The following is a 20919-nucleotide window of genomic DNA, read 5'->3' on the forward strand; positions in this document are numbered from 1 at the left end:
CTAGGGAGACTTCTGGGGTCTTTATGCAGTCTCTGGTTGTAATCTCCAAGAATTAAATGCCATTCACCTTTATCAAGTTTTTCTAAGGTAAGAACCGAGTGGTGTGTTCCAGCCATTAGTTTCTGTGTCATTTCTGCTAAGGCTGAATATAGACAACAGCTTCATTAGAAAAACTTGGGAGCCCTGTGTTCAATAGGGGCAGGTTTGGAAAGATACTGAAGGGCTTGCACAGACCAGCAGAAAGACTTTCTCAATGCTGGTGTGCTGATGTTTGTGTCCAAACATAGGACTTTATCACTGCTGTCGAGAGCTCAGGCTAGAAAACTCTGCTCAATCCCTTCTCCTCATATGAACTAAAAACGCCCATTGAATCTGGTAGATTATTTGGCTAGCATAAAAGGAGACCCAGTGCTAGTAATGAGGGAGCTGGAAGCCATACTTAGCTGAATTTATTTGTGCAGATAAATCTGAAGAATAAAAGGGAAATCTGTCTGTATCTTCAAATATGAAGTATACTGCTGTACTGAAAATAAATAAGGATGTATTCTGTTGTCACTTTTCCTATTTCCAGAGCTTTTAGGGTGAATAACAAAGACTGATGAGTCAGAAGGATATCAATCTCCTTCCAGTTTTGTTTCCCTCCTACTGGAAAAAAATGCATCATGGCGCTGAAGAAAAAAATGTTCCATCCCATTAATTTTGTGTATTTTAAGCAAAGTGTCTGTGTAAGAAGTCAGTATAATATCTGCACTGTGTCTTTTACTGAGCTGAATTCCTAAACTGTGTCTGAAAAGTGGCAGTGCCCTAATAACAATCCTGTCCAGCAGGCACAATTCCACATTAATTGGACAAAAGTATAGTTGAACAATACTGTAGATGCACACAATGTTATTCCAGATTAACTGTTCTAACAACAACAACAAAAAAAGTAGAGAACTCATAAAACTAAGATAAATTTAATGATTAGAAAATAACAAGCTTATAACTTGAATTTCTATGCTAAAATCCATCGCCAGGCAGTTTCTAAGACTCCCACTGAAGTCCATGCAAGCATACAGGTATCTGATTTTGTCCTGTAACATCTCCATATCTCCACTGCCTAAAACTAACAAATACCACCACTGAAAGAACAGGCTGTCAGCTTTACAGTCAGTGATTAAAACCAACATTCCTGTGCTTTCCATCTGATAAGAACAGAGCTTAAACAGGCAGAGACAATGGGGAAACACAAAGGAGCACAGAGAGATTCAACATTTAACTATTCATTTTTGTTTAAACTAGTTTCTGCAATGCAAATATTTTGAAGATAGAAAAGGAGCCTGTAATCACTGCTTAGAATGCATTATAATCAGATCACGAAAGAATATTCATCTTCATACTTTTGCTTTTATTTATTTATTTATTTTTTTATTTCTAGTTTTCAGTATAAGATAATCAAATGTGTCTGAAGAAAACAGAACTGGACTAAGTTTTAGCTTCACTGAGCTCCCTCAGCAGAAAAACAAAGACTCGCATCTTTTAGACAGCCGTGGTTCGACAACTGTTAATGTCAGATGTGTTATGATCAATATTTCCTCATTATAGATGTTCTGTATTTTTCAGTCATCAGCCTACAATTGCAACTCCATTATAAAAACAAGAGCAGACAGTGCATATATTATTTGCCAGCTCTATGGGTTTCATTCTGTGATAAAAAAAGAACAATAATAAGAAGATGACACCTGATCAGGCATAAATCCTGCAAGTAAAAAGACACCTTTTTTCTTGGAACAAATTCTGAGCCAAGAAGGTGGCCTTTTTGATTCAGTATTAGGAGCCTAAAGCCAGACTTAATGTGTCAGCAAACCATGGCTTGTGATCTATGGCTTTAATGAGGCCAGCACACCATGCACCTGGAAAGCTGCTACTTAATTGAAATTGGAGGTTTGAACCCCATTTATTTTCCTGTTATCTACAAATATTCAGGATGATGGTTTTGATTCAGTAAGATTTAGTAGTCTTATGATACCTCTTGTAGTTCCCTTAAAAATATTCAACAGTGTTATTTGTACCTTTGTTCTTTATACACAGTTATCTGCCAGCAATAATGATAACAGCAGAAGCTGGGAAGCAGGTTTCATTTTGGGTTCTTCAACTAAGATAAAAAAGACTGGAATAACTTTCTAAGTGTTAGTCTACTTGCAGTTTACTGTGAGAATGTCAAAAGCTGGTTCCTCACTGACTTATAAAATGACTTCCGTTATTCTCTTCCTTGCTATAACCAGAAGCCAATTCTCCATGGTCAAACTAAGGAAATAAGATGTAGTATGAAAATACATTCATTCATTATTTGTTAGATTTCAAGATCTTCAAAGACTTATCCTAGATAGTCTGAATTCCTGTGACATATTCCAAGGAAATCCTTTAGAAAGATGCTACTCATTTGATTGTAAAGGAGTCTAAGGAAACATATGCTCAGACCTGAAATAATCTGCAACAACTTAAGATAACAGAGCATCTAAGTGACTGAGTTTCTTTCAGTTTTCTTTGAATTTCCTTGTCTGTTCTACTTGTCCTCTGTTCTCTCTTACCACTATGCAAACACACCAGTACTCTCCCCACCTTCCCCCATTCCCAATTCTCAGTCTCATCTTCTGGAACATTACACTCCCATTCAAGGTCCAAGAAAACCCTGGCATGAACTGTTCTCACTGACCTGCCTGCCATTAGCTCTTAGATCTCATTCTGGTCAACTGGGAAGACAGTGGGACTATTTGTTTAATTGATATATATGCAAACTGCACTGACAGTGGATCAAGGATTCCCATCTAACTTGCCAGCGATTACTTATTTTCCCAGTGTTATCCCCCTACCGTAGAAGAGCAGAGATTCCTACTGCCATGTCACGCAGCACTGCATCACATTAATACAACGTTTAAATTAAAAAAAAATAAAATAATAATAATTAAAAAAAAAAATAGCTGTTGCATAGGAAGGCAATGGAGGACATCTGTGCTCAGTAGCCTTTTAATGCAGAACAGTAACCCACCCACAGCCACAAGTACTCTGGTTGATTTACCCCAATTACAGAAAGGGAAAGATAAGGGACAATTTAACTGAGCTGATCAGCCAGCAGAAACAGGGGAGTTTCGAGCTTCTACCGATGGATGGTGATAAAAACACCATCCAGTCAAAAGAGCCGCTTACAGATGTAATGCCCGGCATTACAAAAGGTGGCTTGAAAACAAAAACACAGATTGCCTGGAGCATTTTAGAAAACGCGCATGATCACTTTTGCCAGAGGACACACGGCGTTCTATCTCTGCCATCAGTGATATGAACTGTTCGTTGAAACATCTTTAATTGGCGCTTCTGTATCTGGAAAAGTGGGCTACCCACACCTTTCCTTTCCCTTCTGTGTTAACTCAGTCATTGCCTTTCTATGCTGAAACCACTGATGTTGCCACACAGTTCTTTGTCCTGCAAACTGCTCAACAACTTAAGTGCTGTGATGAGGTTTAGTCCTATAAATACCTTCCTCTTGTTTCTTGCCCTCAGAAGGAGAGCACACTTTATAAGAAATAGAACAATCTGATTTACCTTCATTTATATTATCATAGTGACAAGGAAGCTTGTCAGCATTTTGAGGCAATCGTTAGAAATTCAGCAGCTTTTCTGCATGAGCTATCATCACAATCTGATCGCCTAAACGATCCGGTTAAAAAATAACTCAGAAGAACAAGAAAAAACAAAAACAAAACATCTTTCTGTCAGATTAGTTTGAGTCCAGTGCTCTGTGCCTGTGCAAATGCTTCTGTTGGAACAAGGCGAGAGGAGCAGCAGGGGCCGAAGCTGCTGCAGAAATGTAAGAGTAGCCACATTCCTTGATATTTGAGCAGACGGACAGCCTGACTTTAAGGAAAACGTTTTTAGCTGGATTCGATCCCTTATTTTTATAATCAATTTTACTTTTTTTCATATTCAGAATAGAACTGACCCACGGAAATGGTGTTTTATTTTCCAGCGGATCTGTTCACACAATACTTTATGTTGGAAGTTCATTTCTCTCTTAGTCATGTTTTTTGGTTTGTCTTTAGCAGATGTTTACAATTACTCCTTCAAATGTTTCCATTTTCTGCGATCATTGAATGGGAATGAGGTGACATTTTTAAAAATAATTGTAGCTTTTTCTGGCCAGGACCCATGTTGTTAGATTCAAATAGTCTTTGTCTTCTAAACTGTGGTAAAGGTCTCGTATCTTTCTAACAGCAGCATCTGCACCAGTCTGCCTATCTATTTTTTTTTTGCCTAAGTCGGAGTGCTATTTGTCATTATCTGAATATATCTTGTATCTGGGAATCAGATGTGTACGTCTTTTTGTTTAACCTTAAATACATCTACTTGAGAATCGCTTGGAGGACTGTGGAACAAATGGTACGAGAGGAGCTCTTTTCTGAAAAGTGAAAGAAAGTTTCTTTGCTTTTCTTTCAATCACTTTTTTTCATTTGTTTTTATTGACCACAATGTAGATCAAAGTTCTCACAAATGATGGCCATGTTGCCAACACCTGCAATTACGGTGCAGCATTTCTAATGCTTCAGACTGGCTTCAAGTCCCATCCTAGGAGTCATGTAAATTTTTGAGAGCTCATCTGTTCCTTCTTTTTCTTCTGTTCTGAGAAGTATAGCTCCAGTTGCAGAAGGAAATACTAAATTGCCCTACTTTAGGCATGAAGGCTCAACAAAAGGGTCACATCTATATTTTAAGATTGTTTTTTAAATAAAAGTCTCGTGACTTTTGGAGTGCTGACTCATGATTTCTGCGTGCTTGACATCAGCAATACCACAACTGAGAGAAAATCTTTGTGACAGATTCCTTTCTAGTTCTCTTGAGACAAAGGAATCCTCCAGGAAAAAAAACAAAACAGAGAAACAACTGTTTCTTATTCATGATAGTTCTCAGTTAAAAACAAGCTGAAAAAACTACTTTAAAGTGAACAATATCTGCCAAACCATTCATGCCTGCTTTCTGCACCATTAAAAAGAAAAAAAAAAAAGGTAAAAACACTCTTTACTCTTCTTTGTTCGGATGCTGTTCAATCTATAAGCATGAAAATTAAACCTCTAGCATAATTCCATATTTTTTAACAAACAGATTCTAATACGGCAGATCCATCCCTCCTTCTTGTCAAGCGAGAAGTCTGGCACTAGAGACACACAGTGACTGTTTCATTAATGAAAGTTATTTGTAATTATATTATGACTTTTTTTAAGCTTTCATAGGAAAAAATAGAACAATTACGATCCTCCTGCTTAATTAAAATATACTTCCTTTAATAGGAATAAAGTGCTCCATGAGAAACAAGAAAAACTCACTGAAAAAAAAAACAAACAAATAAGCCAGAGCCTTTTACTACTGAATGAGAACTTTTCCCCATAAGTTAATGCACTTTGTTGAAGCACGCTTAAAGTTGATCCATGCCCTCAAGCTTGTGCTTGTTGAAAAATAGAAACAGAAATAATAGCAGGAATATTCCCAATTCCTGATAATTCATGAGATAATCAATAGCTATCCCTGACATTGCTGACAGCACCAATAGGGGGAATATAGCAGTATATCATACAACATGCATACAACATCACACAACAAGCAAAAATTTGATTGAGGAACTAGCTGCTTTAGTAATCAAAACTAGAATCCTTTATCACGCAAAGCTTCCAATTAATTTCAAATATTTGGGTTCTTTTATTTTGCATTAAAACTCCAGGATAAATTGCTTGTGGGTGGGATAAAAATGATCGGTATGCGCCTGTATTAGAATAAACACTTTTGGCAGAAAGTCTTTTAGAGGCAAATCAGGTCAAAGGATGATTTACAAAACTGTCACTGTCATATGGCATTAATTTGATAGCTCGTTTCAATTGACATCTGTGAGAAACAGTTGGACGTGCCGCTTTCCTTCCATTAACCAGACTTTCTAATTAATTATACAAAGCTGAAAACAAACAAAATTAGACTGAAAAGTAAAACTATACTCAAGTGAAGGCACACCTTATCCTGAAAAACTCACACTATAGATACATCCAAATCTGTATTTTGTTGTGACTCACCTTTGAATAGCTGTTTTTTATTAATGTGGGAGGAATCATTAAATAAACCCCAAAAAACACTGGAATCATCATTCATCAAGTACTGCTCAGCATAAAATATGAAACCTTCCTCTGAACACACCATGGATCACACCCTTTTTTCCATCCATTCATTTCACAAACATAAACAAAACTACTACTACTAAGTACTCCTAATATTTCTAATATCGTTAGTACCTCAAAAGGACTATTACTTCACCACCATTAGCCTTTCAGAAGAGGCACTGATACCAGAGAAAATTCCAGTAACTTGCTCACAAAGTCGGATCTCCTTTTATTTTAGACTACGGAATGTTATTTGACCTACGTTATACCAACCCTGTAACTGATCACATAATTCATGCTGTGTCTCTAAACATCAGTAAACATAAAACCCGTTTAAGAATCCTAGAGCACTGCATCATAACAGTTTCTTAATAATATTATCTCGTATTTGTAGTAACTTCTTATAGCCTTGTATTTACCTGGAAATTATTATTAATATTAGTTAAATTCTATATCATATTTTCATTCTCAGTAGAAATGCAGAAATATATCTGAATAGAAAATATTCCTTTTTTTTGTCTCATCACTTCAAAGGCATTAGTATAAAACAAGCTTCAAATATGTTATGAAATAAATAAATTGGTGTTTTTTAAGAAATATAAATATAAGTGAGATGATGCTGTGTGACTTGATGAAGACGAAGAAAATAAATTCCTTATGACACAATGTCTAGATGTGACTTGCTTGTGTTACGTCTTTTGGGGCTATTCTGCCCCCAAATCAAAATCCTATTATTCTTCCTAACACAGAAAGAGCCTTCAAAGCTGCTGCTTTGATCGTACAGCGCATCACTCAATTAATGTACAACTTTTCAGAGAGCAGAGAAATTATTTCTGCTTATATATCGCTTTATTAAAAAATATCTAAAATTACTCACTGTTTAGTACTGTTTCTGGAAAGGACTCTGTGCCTGAAATCAGGATAATCCAGGAACTTAAGGAAAAAAAGAAAGTAATGGGAGTTCTTGGCTATATAGATTGTTGTTGTAGATACGGGGTGGTGTAGACTGAAAGGACTATTTGTTGACTGTTTCCTTCTGACATAGTATATGAATCTCATTCTGAGGTGGTCTGCTGGTTGCCTGCAGTGCAAGAGAAGAAATCGTTTCCCTTTTGATGTATAATTTGGCTTCTGGTTTTTGTTTTGCTTTCCTTAGATCATTGAAGACTTACTATGACTGGAGCTGGTAAAGGATGTCAGACTTTATGTAGTTGCTCGCAGTGTCTACCTGGGGTGTCTTCCTCATGTTAAACCAGCCTTCAGATGCTAAGTTAATTAGCATGTCCCCATCTCAGATCAGTATGAAATATTAGAATATTATTATTATTTTTCTTATCTCAGGAGGCTTGAATTAGCTAAAATAGTTTGAGAATTTTTTCTCTCAGATGGTAAGTGAATGAGCCTGAGAGCAAAAAGGTTATGAGCCCATCTACAGAGATGAACTAAAAAAGATCTTCTCTCCTCATAAGTAACATGTGCAGAGCTATGTGTTGTCATGCCTTTAAGTAAAATCAGTGCAAAGTTCCAAAGACTCCATCATGTTCAAATATTGCATATTATCAGAGTTGCCAAAAAACAAACAAAAACAAAACAAAAAACAAAAACAAAAAAGAAAATTTTCAGAAGTCCTGTATTTGTAATACTAAGATGCTGACCAAGTATCCTCTAAACAAAAGGTCTCTGTAACAGTGCATTGAATTATAATGACCTATAAGAGCAGTAGCTCCAGTACTCCATGGCTGAAATCAACATTTCTCAACTTTTTCACAGACAAACCTATTTATCTAATGCCCAGCCAAAACTCTAAATATTATGCTTGCTGTTCTTTGCATCAGACATAGCTTCTGGAGCAACAAGTGGATGGAGAGGAAAGAATGTTGTATTAAGCAGTTGAACCAGCCTATTCCTGGCTGTCACACGTCAGAGCAAGGAGCTTCTGTACTGCCCAATGATATGCAAACTGGCCAGTAAGCACAATGACTTCTGCAGTTCCTACATTAAAGTCTGAAGAAGAGATGCATGTGGTTGTACTTGAACACACTTTGTATTCAATTCTCTCTTGCTGTAGACAAACCCATGACATTCCCTCCTTGGGCAGATATCCCAAAGATCCAGATTTTGGACACAAATCTGCATCTCTCTTTCACAATACATATTACCTTTATCTGTGAAAGATCCAGTTTAAATTAAATAATTAATTGGATTAGATAACAAAAGGAACCTGAATGTGTTTTCAGTAGGAACACATTATCCATACACATCTGAGAAGGATACAATGGCTGTACAAGGAGTAGGTACCCTTTCATGGTCTATTTTTCATTATTGACAACATATGTTGAAATACAGCCCTTCAGAAAAGAAATGGGAAATTTTCAAATGCATGCAGGTATTTGTGCTAATAGGAGAAAACACAAATATATGGGATTTCCTTGGTACATTCTGCACCACACTGCAACAGCTTAATTCTGTTAGCTGGCAACTAATGTAACTACATAGATTCTCTATCATATGACTTACATTACAATCTAGTCTGGCAAACAGATTTAAGCACATGTTTATCTTGCAACTTATACAGTTGCTTGTTTTCTGTAATACAATAAACAGCCATTTACAGATAAAGACAGCAAACCATGTTGAACCTCTAGTTTTGATTCAATCCAAGTCGTACATCACTGAAATTACTGGGACTCAAAATAAGATTATATTGACAAATCCCTGCCCATCTACTTTATTAGCATTCTTTTACTAGGGATTTAGTAACCAGCTACTACCAACAGACCCTTGCATTGAATTCAGCTACAAGGCGCTTTGGTCTCACAGTATAAACAAACTGCTGACAAACTGGTATTTCACAGATGATTCTCTCACTTTCTCAAGAAACATTTGTGTTAAATCTCAACAGAAATATTGGCAGATCAGAGCAAAGTGGGTGAATGAGAAGAAACTGTTAAACATGTTAGTCAGCACTCCTGCTTTGGAAGTCCAGATATTCCTTTCATCTACCATTAGGAGGACTAAAAGAAAGATCCTATTAATTGAGTAATAAAACGTTATTACAGAGGTTTATCAAGAAACTATTTTCATATATCTAAAAATACTGATTGAAAAGCTTGAGCAAAGAACCATCTACATAAGAATGATGTAAACTAATCTCTACTTTCTTTATAGCTATTTCCACATATTTGACAGGTTAGAAAGAAAAAAAAAGGTCAGGATAAGCAGTAAGTACATTTGACAGCTCTGAGACACTCCAAAAGCTTATCTTTCGAAAACTGATGGCAATCTCTTGTGCAAATTCAGGTTTCCTGTTTTGTTCAAATGTTAGCATATCCACAGCAGGCCCTGTGGCCCAAACTCTGTCACTGCAGAATGCACCCCTTCAGGAAGAGTTATTTTGTGCTTGCAAGTTATGCCCCTTATTCACTATGCAGGCAGCTCAGCCCTTCAGGACAAGTCTACAAAGTGGAAAAGACATGATACTACTTCTGCTCAAAGAGCTCGTGATGTGCATTTCATTACTACCTTTGGGGGAGAGGGAGGTCTACAAAAGCCACCGTGGTTAAAAGTGTACTACAGCCTCCAGCGTGGTACAGTTTGCCTCTGGTCAGCTGGATTGGAACATGTGAAAACAATGTGAAGACATTATACCTCCTATTTCCTTCTTGCTCTCTTTGAGCATTGTACTGCAATGTCAAATTAGTGCAGCTTCTGAACTCCCTGAAACTGGAGTCACTACTGTCTTTCTGTATAGGCTCAGAAGAAAACTCATAACTTCTTTTCCACCACATGCAGTCACACAGGAAAGCTAATTCTCATCCAACACACGCTTTATTTTATGCTCATCTCTCTTTCTATACCAGGTCACAAATTTGAACTAGACCCAATTGAACACATCTATGTGAGTTTGTCTGGAACTTTGGTTTGTTTCTCTTCATTTTCTTAGCACAAATGTGCCGATTAACAAGGCTGTTTTATGTACCTGACCTGGTAAGACCCTACATTCAGGATACCTGTTTGGCAATTATTTTGACAGTCTGTTTCAACAGACTAGGTGAAAATCCTCTTAAAATTGCTAAAGATTTTTATCTGAGAGGACTTGATTTTGTCAGGGACCTGTGTGTTCCCTTGTAAGGCCATCAATTAATATGAAATAAGCTATATATGTGTGTGTATATATATATATATATATTTATGTTGTTTGTTTACTTCAGGTGGTCAACAGCCATATGAAGAGCAGTGTCTGCAAGACTCTGCCAGACACTACTTCATGTAACTTTCATGACTGCATTTACTTCTAATTGATTCTGCAGTACTGTGCCCCTTATGGAGTGTTCTAAATCAATGTCAACCATAAAGCGATACTAAACTGTACAAGATCCCTTTTTGGTTGCAGTTAAAGATAACTTATTTACGGGGACGTGAGTAAAACTAAGTATATGAATGTAAACGTGGCCAAAACTCTCATAACTCTTATTTCGTAGCTTGGAGGATGTTAGGCATCAAAGCATGGATCTTACCCATTTTTTATCATGAAAAGTACAAGAAACCATTTTCCCTTCACTTACTTTTCCCCCATTCCTTTATTAGCTGGATAGTGCACTAATTTGCTTATTACATAACAGAGCTTCTGCAGACAGTTGGAAGAGAGGCTCTTCCAAAACCTGCAGTTCAGGCTTTCACCCACCATTTCCATGCTACCAAACATGCTCACTGATAGCAAAGACATGCATGATTCTTACCACCATATACAGGCCTTCTCAGCCCACAAGTCCAAGCATACACATTCCTAGCAGCTTCTGAAAGCAACTACTTCAGAAGAGTTATTAGTCAGTATAATTCAGAACCTCATGGAAATTAGATGAGGGTATAGGTCAGTATGGTAGACATGAGGAATCATAAAGGTCAATATGATATAAAGATTATGATTCAAACATAAATACCATTAATACTCATGAGCTGTGCTGTAAATGAATGTAAAAGATTGCACCGAAACAGAAATTAAAGGAATACAGAGAGAGCAAATCAATTTTCTCTTTTATGGATTAGATTCTACACTTTCAGATGATTTTTTTTCCTTTCTATTTTTCTTCCCAATCAGAGCTAGTGTTATAATTCACCTAAATCTGGAATTTTTCTTCTATTGAAACATTCAGAGTTCCCCACATTAAGCACACGACACATGATTCCACTGGCATACAACAGTTTGCCTCAGAACAAGGCAGACAATCAAGAGCTTGGAGCTAACCTATCCATCAAACCAGAGCTTAACCTGAACCTGGGAGATACTGTGTTCACCTGAATCCAATGTCAATTGTAGTGTCTTTAAAAATCCCCATCCTGTATTTAACAGTACATCTCCAAGTGCTTGGAGCTTTTACCACAACTCTTCTTGGGAGAGGAAATGCCACTTATCAGGCAGCCTATGAAGCCTAACTATGAAGTTAATGCAAGCACAGTATTTGGCTCTGCAAGGGATGATGCATAGGGGGCCTGCTGTGCATACAGCCAGAAAATCACACTGTGTTTGCAAAAATAACCAGCGATGTTTTGAACTTAAAACACAACAGAACTTTATAACTTTTTTTTTTTTTTTTTTTTTTTTTTAATTTTCTACTCAATAGCAAAAGGTTTTGTAAACTGCTCAAAAGAATGATACCAGGTTTGGCCCTAACCCAGCAAAGCACATGTTTAACCTTCTGCATGTCACTAGTTTCTGAAATCAATGGGACTCCTAGCAGCCTGAGAGTAAATCATGTGCTTCAGTGCTCCCCCACAATAGGACCTTTACAATTGTTTTCTTCTGTACAGATAATTCTAGGAACTCTCACTGAGTCTCAATGGCTTTCACATATGATGAAGAATCTCTGCTCTAGGTAGGAGGAAACCTTGCTAAACACCTCTTTTTACATCTTTATAGCCTTGTGTCCCATTTCTTTGTTAACTTGATACCAGAATTTAAATCGTGTTAGATGCATAGATTAGTTATAAACAGACGGAGCTAAATGCAAGTACAAAAGGGAGGCCTTCCCTAGCAAAGAAGAGACTATGTCACAGGTACATAAATTATATGTGTAACAAATACAGTGTCTGACTTAGCTCTAATACTAAAAAAAAAAGCATTTCTTTTCCTAAAGAAAGACCGGTATATTTGCAAGACTGCCTCTGAAAAGAATGTTCGGCATACAGAACTGCATTCACAAAAACTATACTAAATAGGTTTTCTGCTCCGCAAAACATAAAACCACAATAAAAATAAGCCTAGAGACCTGGTACTGCTGCCAGCTGGGAGCAGGGTATGGCCTGCCTGCAGGACTGGTTACTACACCATGACTTGGAATACCATAAATACCCCCAGATTCCTACAAATTTTACAAAAGAAATATGCACATTATCTCCAGGAGAGTAAGGTGACTGAAACTTAGACAAACTCAGCCAATAATGTACAAATTTGTAAGGACCTTTTGAACAGGAAACAAAAATAACGTGGGTGATTTTTTCTCTCACCCTGACAAAGTTAAGAAAAACAAAAATCATCCCATACCTTATAGCAGACTTGACAGAGCTTCGCAGAAAGAAAACATAAGCAAATTTCTGAACAGCATCAGCTGAATTTATACTCATGCTCTTGTTTTTCAGTCACACCTGCCGTCACATATTTGTTACCACATTGCTCTATCATGCTGTGCTTAACACCTATCCCAGGTGGAAACTCTTGACTCATTGCCTACAGTATCATAGCACAGGTGGCAAAAGGAAATAGTTAACAACGATTAACTTAATTAATTTACCTGAATCTGGGTTCAGGGCTGCCACTTCTTTACCATGGCATAAATACCTCCTGTACCCTTATGTTGGCAGCTGGGAAGTAGGTTGCTCTGTTACCAGGCTGGGAAAGGATTTGTGGACAGAACATTGCTTGATGCTGACAAAAAGGAAACCAGTGTTTGGGCTCCTTTTCCTGGCCAGTGTTTGATTTGTCAGCCTTGCTCAGCACCCTTTCTCAGACACCAACGTTAGACATTTGTACACATGAACTTCTCTATCCACGTATTTAAAAAAAAAAAAGGCAGAAAGAAGCTATGAGTTCACACTGAGAGGTAAAAGCTGATTCCGAGGACCCAGACGTACCTCTGAGTTCAGTGATGTATTTCAGCCTCGTGCATCTGACATGCAGTAAAATATCAACATCTACAGTACCAGATACTAATTAGAAAAAGAAATGTGTTAGATGTCAGGCCTCAAGAAAGCAAACTTAACATTCTGACAGCAGCTGGAGAGTGATAGCCATAATCAAGCATTGTCCCTGCTTAGATCTGTGCCAAACAACCTCACTTACTTCCAGCTAATTCTCCATCAGAGCCGATCTTTCTTTACGATTCCAAAGAAACATGTTGTCAGTTCCCACCTGCTGGCATTGCTAGAAATAAAACCACAGTTGATCGGATGCAATAGGTCAGCAGAATCGCGCATTGAGCTGTTGTTTGTGCTTCCAAGCTGTGTTATGGGGGATTCACTAACGTTTATTAACCCTTTCTCAAGTCATGGGTTTTGTTATGCTTTTATAAAGCAGTAAGATTTCAAGGATGAAAACACAGGAATTCAGGGATTTCAAAGGAAGCAAAATTTGGGCTTGCTGCCAGGCTAAAAGTTCGATATCATTTGAAAAACAGAATACATGAGAGAAGAAAGAAAATGCAGATGTCAGCCTAGTGACACAGAGTAATCTATTTGCTCAGTGCTTGTATTTTCCTACCAATTTTGTATTTTTCAAAAAGGACAATAAAAGAATTGTGCTCACTGCTAATTAATGACAAGCTGGTAAAAGCATCTATCCATTGTTCCATTTATTTCTTCATTTCCAGCAGTTAACAGCCCCATTCTGAAATGAATCAATGTCGTTTACACAATGCTGTCACCCCTATTGTTTCTTTATCATCCTTGCATTTTCATAAATCGGAGGTGTTAATCCCTTAATGGCTTCTCTCAGAGCTCTAAAATGTATGCAAAATGGTAATCCATCCCCTAAACAATTCGCATTTGCACAGGCACCCTCTTAAATATGTTTACTATCAAAATGAATCCTTTGTTTGGATCTAACCCTATCTGTTTGTTTTCTAAACACTGAATCATAGCAGGTATGCAGAATCTCATTTTAATTTGTGACTATCAAGTAACCATGTCCTTTTAGAGATGTGGTTATTTGTCTTCAGAGGTGAACGATTTTTTTCCCTTTCTCATTACAGTCACATTATGTACATATGAAATTGAGTACATGTCTGTCAGGTTTTGAAAGAAAATCAAGAGCTTGATCCAAAGACTGCTAATGTAAGGGAAAGCCATACACTGACTGCCCTTTGCGGTCTGCGGTTTTGCCTAAGCTAAAAGCATGATAACCTCTCTCACAGAGAATGGAAAGGAAAACTGTGAAATTTATCCACTGTATGTTAAAACGAGCAGACCAAGCTTGCTAATAAATTCAATACCTTGCTACTGAGAAGTTCAGTTCCATCTGTGCTTAAATCTTTGCAAGACCAAGACAGGAAAGTTTCTGGGACAAACCACGCCTTTCTGCTAGTGCAGGAATCTGCTCGGAGCCTGGAGCACTGATCTTCTGTAGTCAGACCAACAGAAACCTTCTCGTCTTCTTACTGCATTTCATAAGTTTTAAAAGTAAACCCTACACAGATCAGTGTCTTCATCTCTCCTAAATAATGCACCTTCTTCTTTCATTACAGTCTTTAAAAGGTCATGATGGATTCTAGTGCTTCACATTCATTTCCCCAAGCCTGATTTGAAGTTTGACTTCACCGATATTATATGGTTTTAGGCCAGACTGGAGTGCGTTGGAACAACTTTCTAGGAATTACAGGAGATAAATATATGATAATTTTGCTTTTCCAGAATCAAAATGCTTTTTCTTAAGTAAGATTTCAAACATTCTATTCTGTTCCACGGAAGGTGCATCTTGATGAGATATTATGCTGGCATTACAATCAGGATAATAATGAAAAAAAAACTGTGAAACTGAAATGTCTGACAAATAGGCAGACAGGCATTTCAATAACTTAGAAAATGAATAAGAGCATTGCTGGTAATAAAAGCAGCAGTATGAATAAAAAGCAAAAGCAAAACAATACTTAAACATCACTTGTGTAGTTCTGTTTAATTCACTTTTGTTTCAAGTTGCAGAATGTGTATTGCTTAGAAGTGACACTGAAGTTCTCCAACAATGTATAATTGTGTGATCTATGCTGCTTAAAGGATGGATCCTTGGAGTACTGACACACAGGGAGAAGATCAAGGCTTGGCAGTGACCGTAACATGCTGCTACGCAGCAGGCAAACATTGGAGTTGAGCAGCTGCACCAAGGCGGGTTGTGCTGCCTTTTCCCTTTATGCTCTTGTTTTGACTTGTGTTAATCACCCATTGTTCTAGGTGAGAGAGCCAAACAAAAGGACAGGGTGATAGCACAGAGCTCCCATGCATCTACAAGAAGCAGGTCACTTCAAATTCCACTGCTCTAGGAGGTGATAAACAAGACTAGAAGTACACCTGGAGAAGCATATTATTTTCACTAGGCACAACAGCCAGCAGTTAAATTTAACTAAGGCAAAACGAAAATACTTAACAGTCTTCCCATAGGTTACGCATCTGCCAGCACCAAACACCAGAGAACACCACAATTCTCCCTTTGCCATGAACTTACAGTGCCAGTTTTCAGGGGCAGAAGTATGGCACAATGGGACGATGTACAGAGATGAATGGAAACAAAACAATTATCTCCTCAAACACTCCTCCACATGCTGTCTTGGGATAATCTTCAGCACATTCATAACTTACATGCTGCCAAATCTGATGGCTGTTTCATAATTGTGTGTAAGGAGGTAACCTGGCCCTATAAAACTTTCAGCCTATCACATATGCTGGGATCTTTCACTTACTTGGTTATACAACCAAGTGAATTGCCTATCAAATCAAAAGTAGCAAGTTCTGTGATTTTTATGAGAATGACCATTCTCATCAGATTTCCAGCCAAATTTCCTTCAGCATTGAGGTTTGACAAGCTCTGCTTGTGAAATGAAAGCATTGCGTACTGTGAGCCACACAGCACTTGAGGGTTTGCCAGGCATTCCTCATTATTTGTGAACCTTCTCTAAGCTCTGTGAGATCTGGGGACAGAAGCATGTCTGTCTTCCAGGCAGGCAGTGGGGCTGGAGGACTCGCTTTGGCCCATGAGCCCTTGAGTCATGTGTGCTCCTGAGTTAAATTAGTGGTTATACTTTTCACTGATGCTTGTAGACCTTGAATAGAATAGAATAGGTTTGAATCCTAGCAGGTACCAAGTAATCCCTCTGCTTTGTGTAGAGTGCACCTTTCCTTGATACAGGCGGAAGATAACATATCAGAGTTGATAACATATCAGTGCCTGGGTGACTGGCACTGGGACATTCAACAGGATGTGATCTGAAAACAGAAATCAGGAGTTCTTCAAAGGCAGGTAATGCAATTATTTCAAAGATAAAAGTCTTACTGGTAAATCGGAAGTGTCTCTCTCCAATTATAGGTGGAAATGATGTAGTTATTTGGGCATAACATTGCTTTTGCATACTGCAGTTTTTGAGGCTTTCAGGTTCCCATAATGACACATCATATTTGTGATACACTGTCCTGGGATGGATAGATGTGTGTGATAGATAGGTGTGAGGACTGAACATTTTTTGATTAAAGTAAGAACAGACAAATTTTAAGTGCATTAATAAGAAAGGAGAAAAAGCACTTGCAGTATTTTCATTTCACAGAAAATATGGCATTATGTGTCTCCTCTCCTCATTTGCCAGAAGAATCCTTAAGAATCCTATAATAAATATTTTTCAAATGTAGCACCTAAGAATTTCATCCTTGAATAAGCTTAAACTGTGAGGCCCAGCAAGGTATTCCAAGTCTGGAGTTTTAAAATCTAATTCTGTTGCAAACTCAACTACTCTGATTGTTTTGATTTAATCAAAACTGGCTGTTAAATCTCTAATTCTAATGTCTTTTCAATCTTTGCTCAAAGTGACACATATGTACTGTGACTGTGCATTATGAAGTTAACAACTTGTTATTCGGCCTATCAGTTGTTGAATATTCAGCCTGCTGTTGGAATTGTTCAAAATGTAAAACTAGTTCTGCCTTTATTACTCCTGTCTCTCAATTCATTCTTAGAGATCACAGTTTTTCCAGAAATCAATTAAGAAAAATACAGAGATGTTGTATTTTTAACTTCTAAGGCTGAAGGCTTCCAGACTCTCCTTGTAGATGAAGGATGAAGAATAAAATGTACACCTTATTTTCTAGTACTAACCCCATACAGAAATATACCTATTTTTAAAGACTTAGTCAACAACTTAATGTAGAATAAAATGATGCATAAATTATTTTAAAGTAACTACAGGAGATACCATTTTTTTTTTTTTTTAATTTTTTTTTTTTCTCAAGATTATATGCTTTTCTATGAAAATTGGAAGACCAAGTCCCACATATATTAGTTTATATTTTGGTTGATTTTTTTTTTTTTAGTAGTGATGAAATTCATGGTATGTTTAGGCCTCAGTTTAATCAGCTGAAATGATTTTAGTTGGTGAACATGACTGAGCCCTTAGAAAATACTTATACAATAAGCCAACTGAGGCTTACAGTCAAAGGAATCTTCAATAAATGAACATATACAGATCATAAAAAACACTAAAATTTTCAAGTAAAGCTATCAAATATGAAATCACACCGCTGTAATTACAGCCATCTTAACAGTCTTGTAGAAATTTAAATAAAACCTCACCAATGCCATCTATGTGCTCAGCCTGAGTTGGGACTTTGTCAGCTGATTATTTCTGTAATCAAACACCTCTTTGATTAAACAAAGCATCACTTGAACATCACTGAATGGAATTAAAGATAGACTATTTATTCAATTGTTCTTAGCTACCAGCACTGTTAGAAACTTTTAAAATCATTCTTGTTCATATTTGTATTTATTTTTGTTTATCACTCAGAGCAGCTGTTACACATGGAGAAAAGTCAGCACTTCTATATTGCCCGTGTAATGCTCCCGTTGTTTAACAAATCCTTAACCTCTCACGGATGAGTTACCTACAGAACATAGCCACAGTTTGTTCACGCTTAATCTTATACTCTATCAAGCAAACTGGAAAAATACTCCAAGCCAAGTGATGTGGGGTGTTATGAGCTCAACTTAAATCTTAATGAAATTTAGGAGAACCTCTTAGAGGCTTCAGTAGGCTTTGGATTGAGCTCTAGGTGTACATTAGTTTGAGCGAGTCATTTCGCTGTTATTTTTGTTATCTCATATCCATAGGCTTGTTTGCTCCATTGGTGTTAGCAATTTCTGGCTGCTGCTGGTCTATGCCTTCAACGCAAGGATCATGTCTACTCTTATTTAGCTTTGATTAACATCATTAACCTATCATACACTGAAGCAACTTACAGAGCAAATTGGGAAGCCAATTTCAGCAAGCAACATAAAGCAAAGAACAGCTTGGATTGTCAGATAAACATACCCAGAGGTGCAGTTACGATGCTGAAATTATTAGGTGAATGATAGGAAGCCAAAAAATCAGTGAGCCACTTGAGCAGAGAGTATAAACATAAATATCCAAAAGCATGCCACAGTGCATGCGTATTTTATGTTGATGTGCTAATACATTATCTGCTAAGGGTTTATTTAAACCATTTTTGTATTCCCTGCAATTCATTTATCTGCATAAAGAAGAGCCACTAACAGGACAGTTCCTTATGAACAAGCAACCCTGTATGTTTTCCACTGCTGTTTATAATTCTTCATGCTCATATCTATAATTCATGAGCAAACTGGTTCGTGAATGTTTCCATAAAGGTTGAACAAAGTATGGTGCTGTTAACACTCGCACTGTCATGCACAGAATCGAAATGTGCCCACTCTCATTCTATCCATCAAAGCTCAAAGACATTTTGGCAATGATATTATCCAAATATTATTAAAACTTTGAACCCTGTCCCCATAAATTATAGCAAAATGGCTTCAGAGCCATTAGGCAAGGAGGATGTATGGGCTCCAGTTGCTTTGGAGTAATTATGTGCTTAAAAGGAAGCGTGGCTAAGCATTCTACCAGTAAAAAGAGAAAAGCTATGATCATTTGTTACTGCTCCAGTGCTGTACACAGTATTGCTCACACAGGTCAAGCCAACCTTACAGCAGGACAATTATCTGCCTAGAGAGACCAAACATCTGTTATTAAGTACGCAGAGGCACCACTGCAACATGCTAGAAATCTTGTCCACTTCATTGGTTTGGCTTACGGTAATGTACTTCAAACACTTGGCTAACTCTGCACAACATCCCCCCTTTCTTATTGTTACTGCAACAGTTCAGCTTTGAAATATGCAGTACCTTCACTCCCCCATTACTTCCTTTAATATGCGCACAGCTGTTAAAGATGCTGGTGTAACTTTAGATGAGTTGCTCTTTCTCTTCTCTTTTTTCCAACCTCCCCTCCCTGCTTTTTTTCCTTCAAAATGTGTTTTGAGACGCTCTTGTACATTTATAAGTTACCAACTGAGAGTCACTGTGGAGACACGGACTGGTGCAAAAACACAGGGACACAATTTTTACATTGCAAAACAAAGGTTAAACAATTTCAAACATACACTGCCAGGAGAGGTCTTTATGCTGAGAAGTTATGAAATATGTGATTAAAGCATACAACAGCAATAGAACAGATCACACTCTTCTTTGTTTTCTGAAATTAACTTTAGAGTAGAAAGCTGATGGGAGAAAAAATACTAGGAAAGGAGAGCTGACATGATTAGTGCCTAAGGAGATGGTTAAGTGTATATGTGACTGTAACTGAGACACCATGAGCAGATGCAGCCAGAATCTATTCCAACTGGATATTGTAAATCCATTCTGGAGTTTATTGATCCAAGGCTGATTGTTTTTCTGTGGTGAAAAATGTTACTTAACATAGCCTGCACTCTCTGAAAAACAGGTGGACTGACTCTCCTCTCAGATGGATTATTCACCTGAAGTGCACAGATTCTGTGCTGTACACAATTTGCTCCACATTTTAATAGCTCTAATGTTAATAGACAACAGTTCTCCCCCTTCGCCCCCCCAGCCCCAATAGAATCTGCAGATGTAATGGGCACATTTGCTTTCACAGGGCATAGCAAGAACTCTAAAGAAGAGTAATGAAGGGGTGGCAGAGATGTCAGGGTTAGAAATTAGATCTATCTTATCTGTCTTGGATTTTTCTGAGGCGTCTATCTCAGTGCAGTAATCAGACCTCTGAAGGAGATACCAGGTGGGAGAAGTACAGAAATTAAAGAATCTAAAAATACTTTTTTCCACAAGCTTGGATGAAAAATGCACAACTTCTGTGTTTGCTTTATACACGTAGTCTGTACAACTGTAAGAGGAACTGATACAACTGAATGAGATTTACACCATCCTAAGATTCTGTCAGCACCAGCTTTGCTTTAAAGAAAACCAGACTTCCCCATCTAAAAAGCACATTAAAATAACACTCTGCACTGAACAATGCAGGACTACTGTGCTTCGTGCATAGGTAGAAATGAAAAAGAAAAAAGAAAAAAAAAAAGATTAACAGGACTGCAACAGGAAAAACAATCTACGTTAAAGACAACACTGTTGTGTAATCAGCAGATTTTTCCACCTAGCAGAAAAAAGGCTTCAGAGGAAAAGAGATAC

General features: G+C 37.5%; 1 long non-coding RNA gene across 1 annotated transcript in view; it reads right to left on the reverse strand.

Moving 5' to 3' along the window:
• LOC140257496 (uncharacterized) overlaps nt 1–12740 on the reverse strand; it is a 42975-nt gene extending 30235 nt beyond the window's left edge. The window contains exon 1 of the long non-coding RNA XR_011905032.1: nt 12715–12740. This is a non-coding gene — a long non-coding RNA (uncharacterized lncRNA). The remainder of the gene's footprint in view (nt 1–12714) is intronic.
• Between the last annotated feature and the right edge of the window lie 8179 nt (nt 12741–20919).

Source organism: Excalfactoria chinensis, chromosome 11 (assembly GCF_039878825.1).
Source record: "Excalfactoria chinensis isolate bCotChi1 chromosome 11, bCotChi1.hap2, whole genome shotgun sequence".
Classification (NCBI taxonomy): Eukaryota; Metazoa; Chordata; class Aves; order Galliformes; family Phasianidae; genus Excalfactoria; species Excalfactoria chinensis.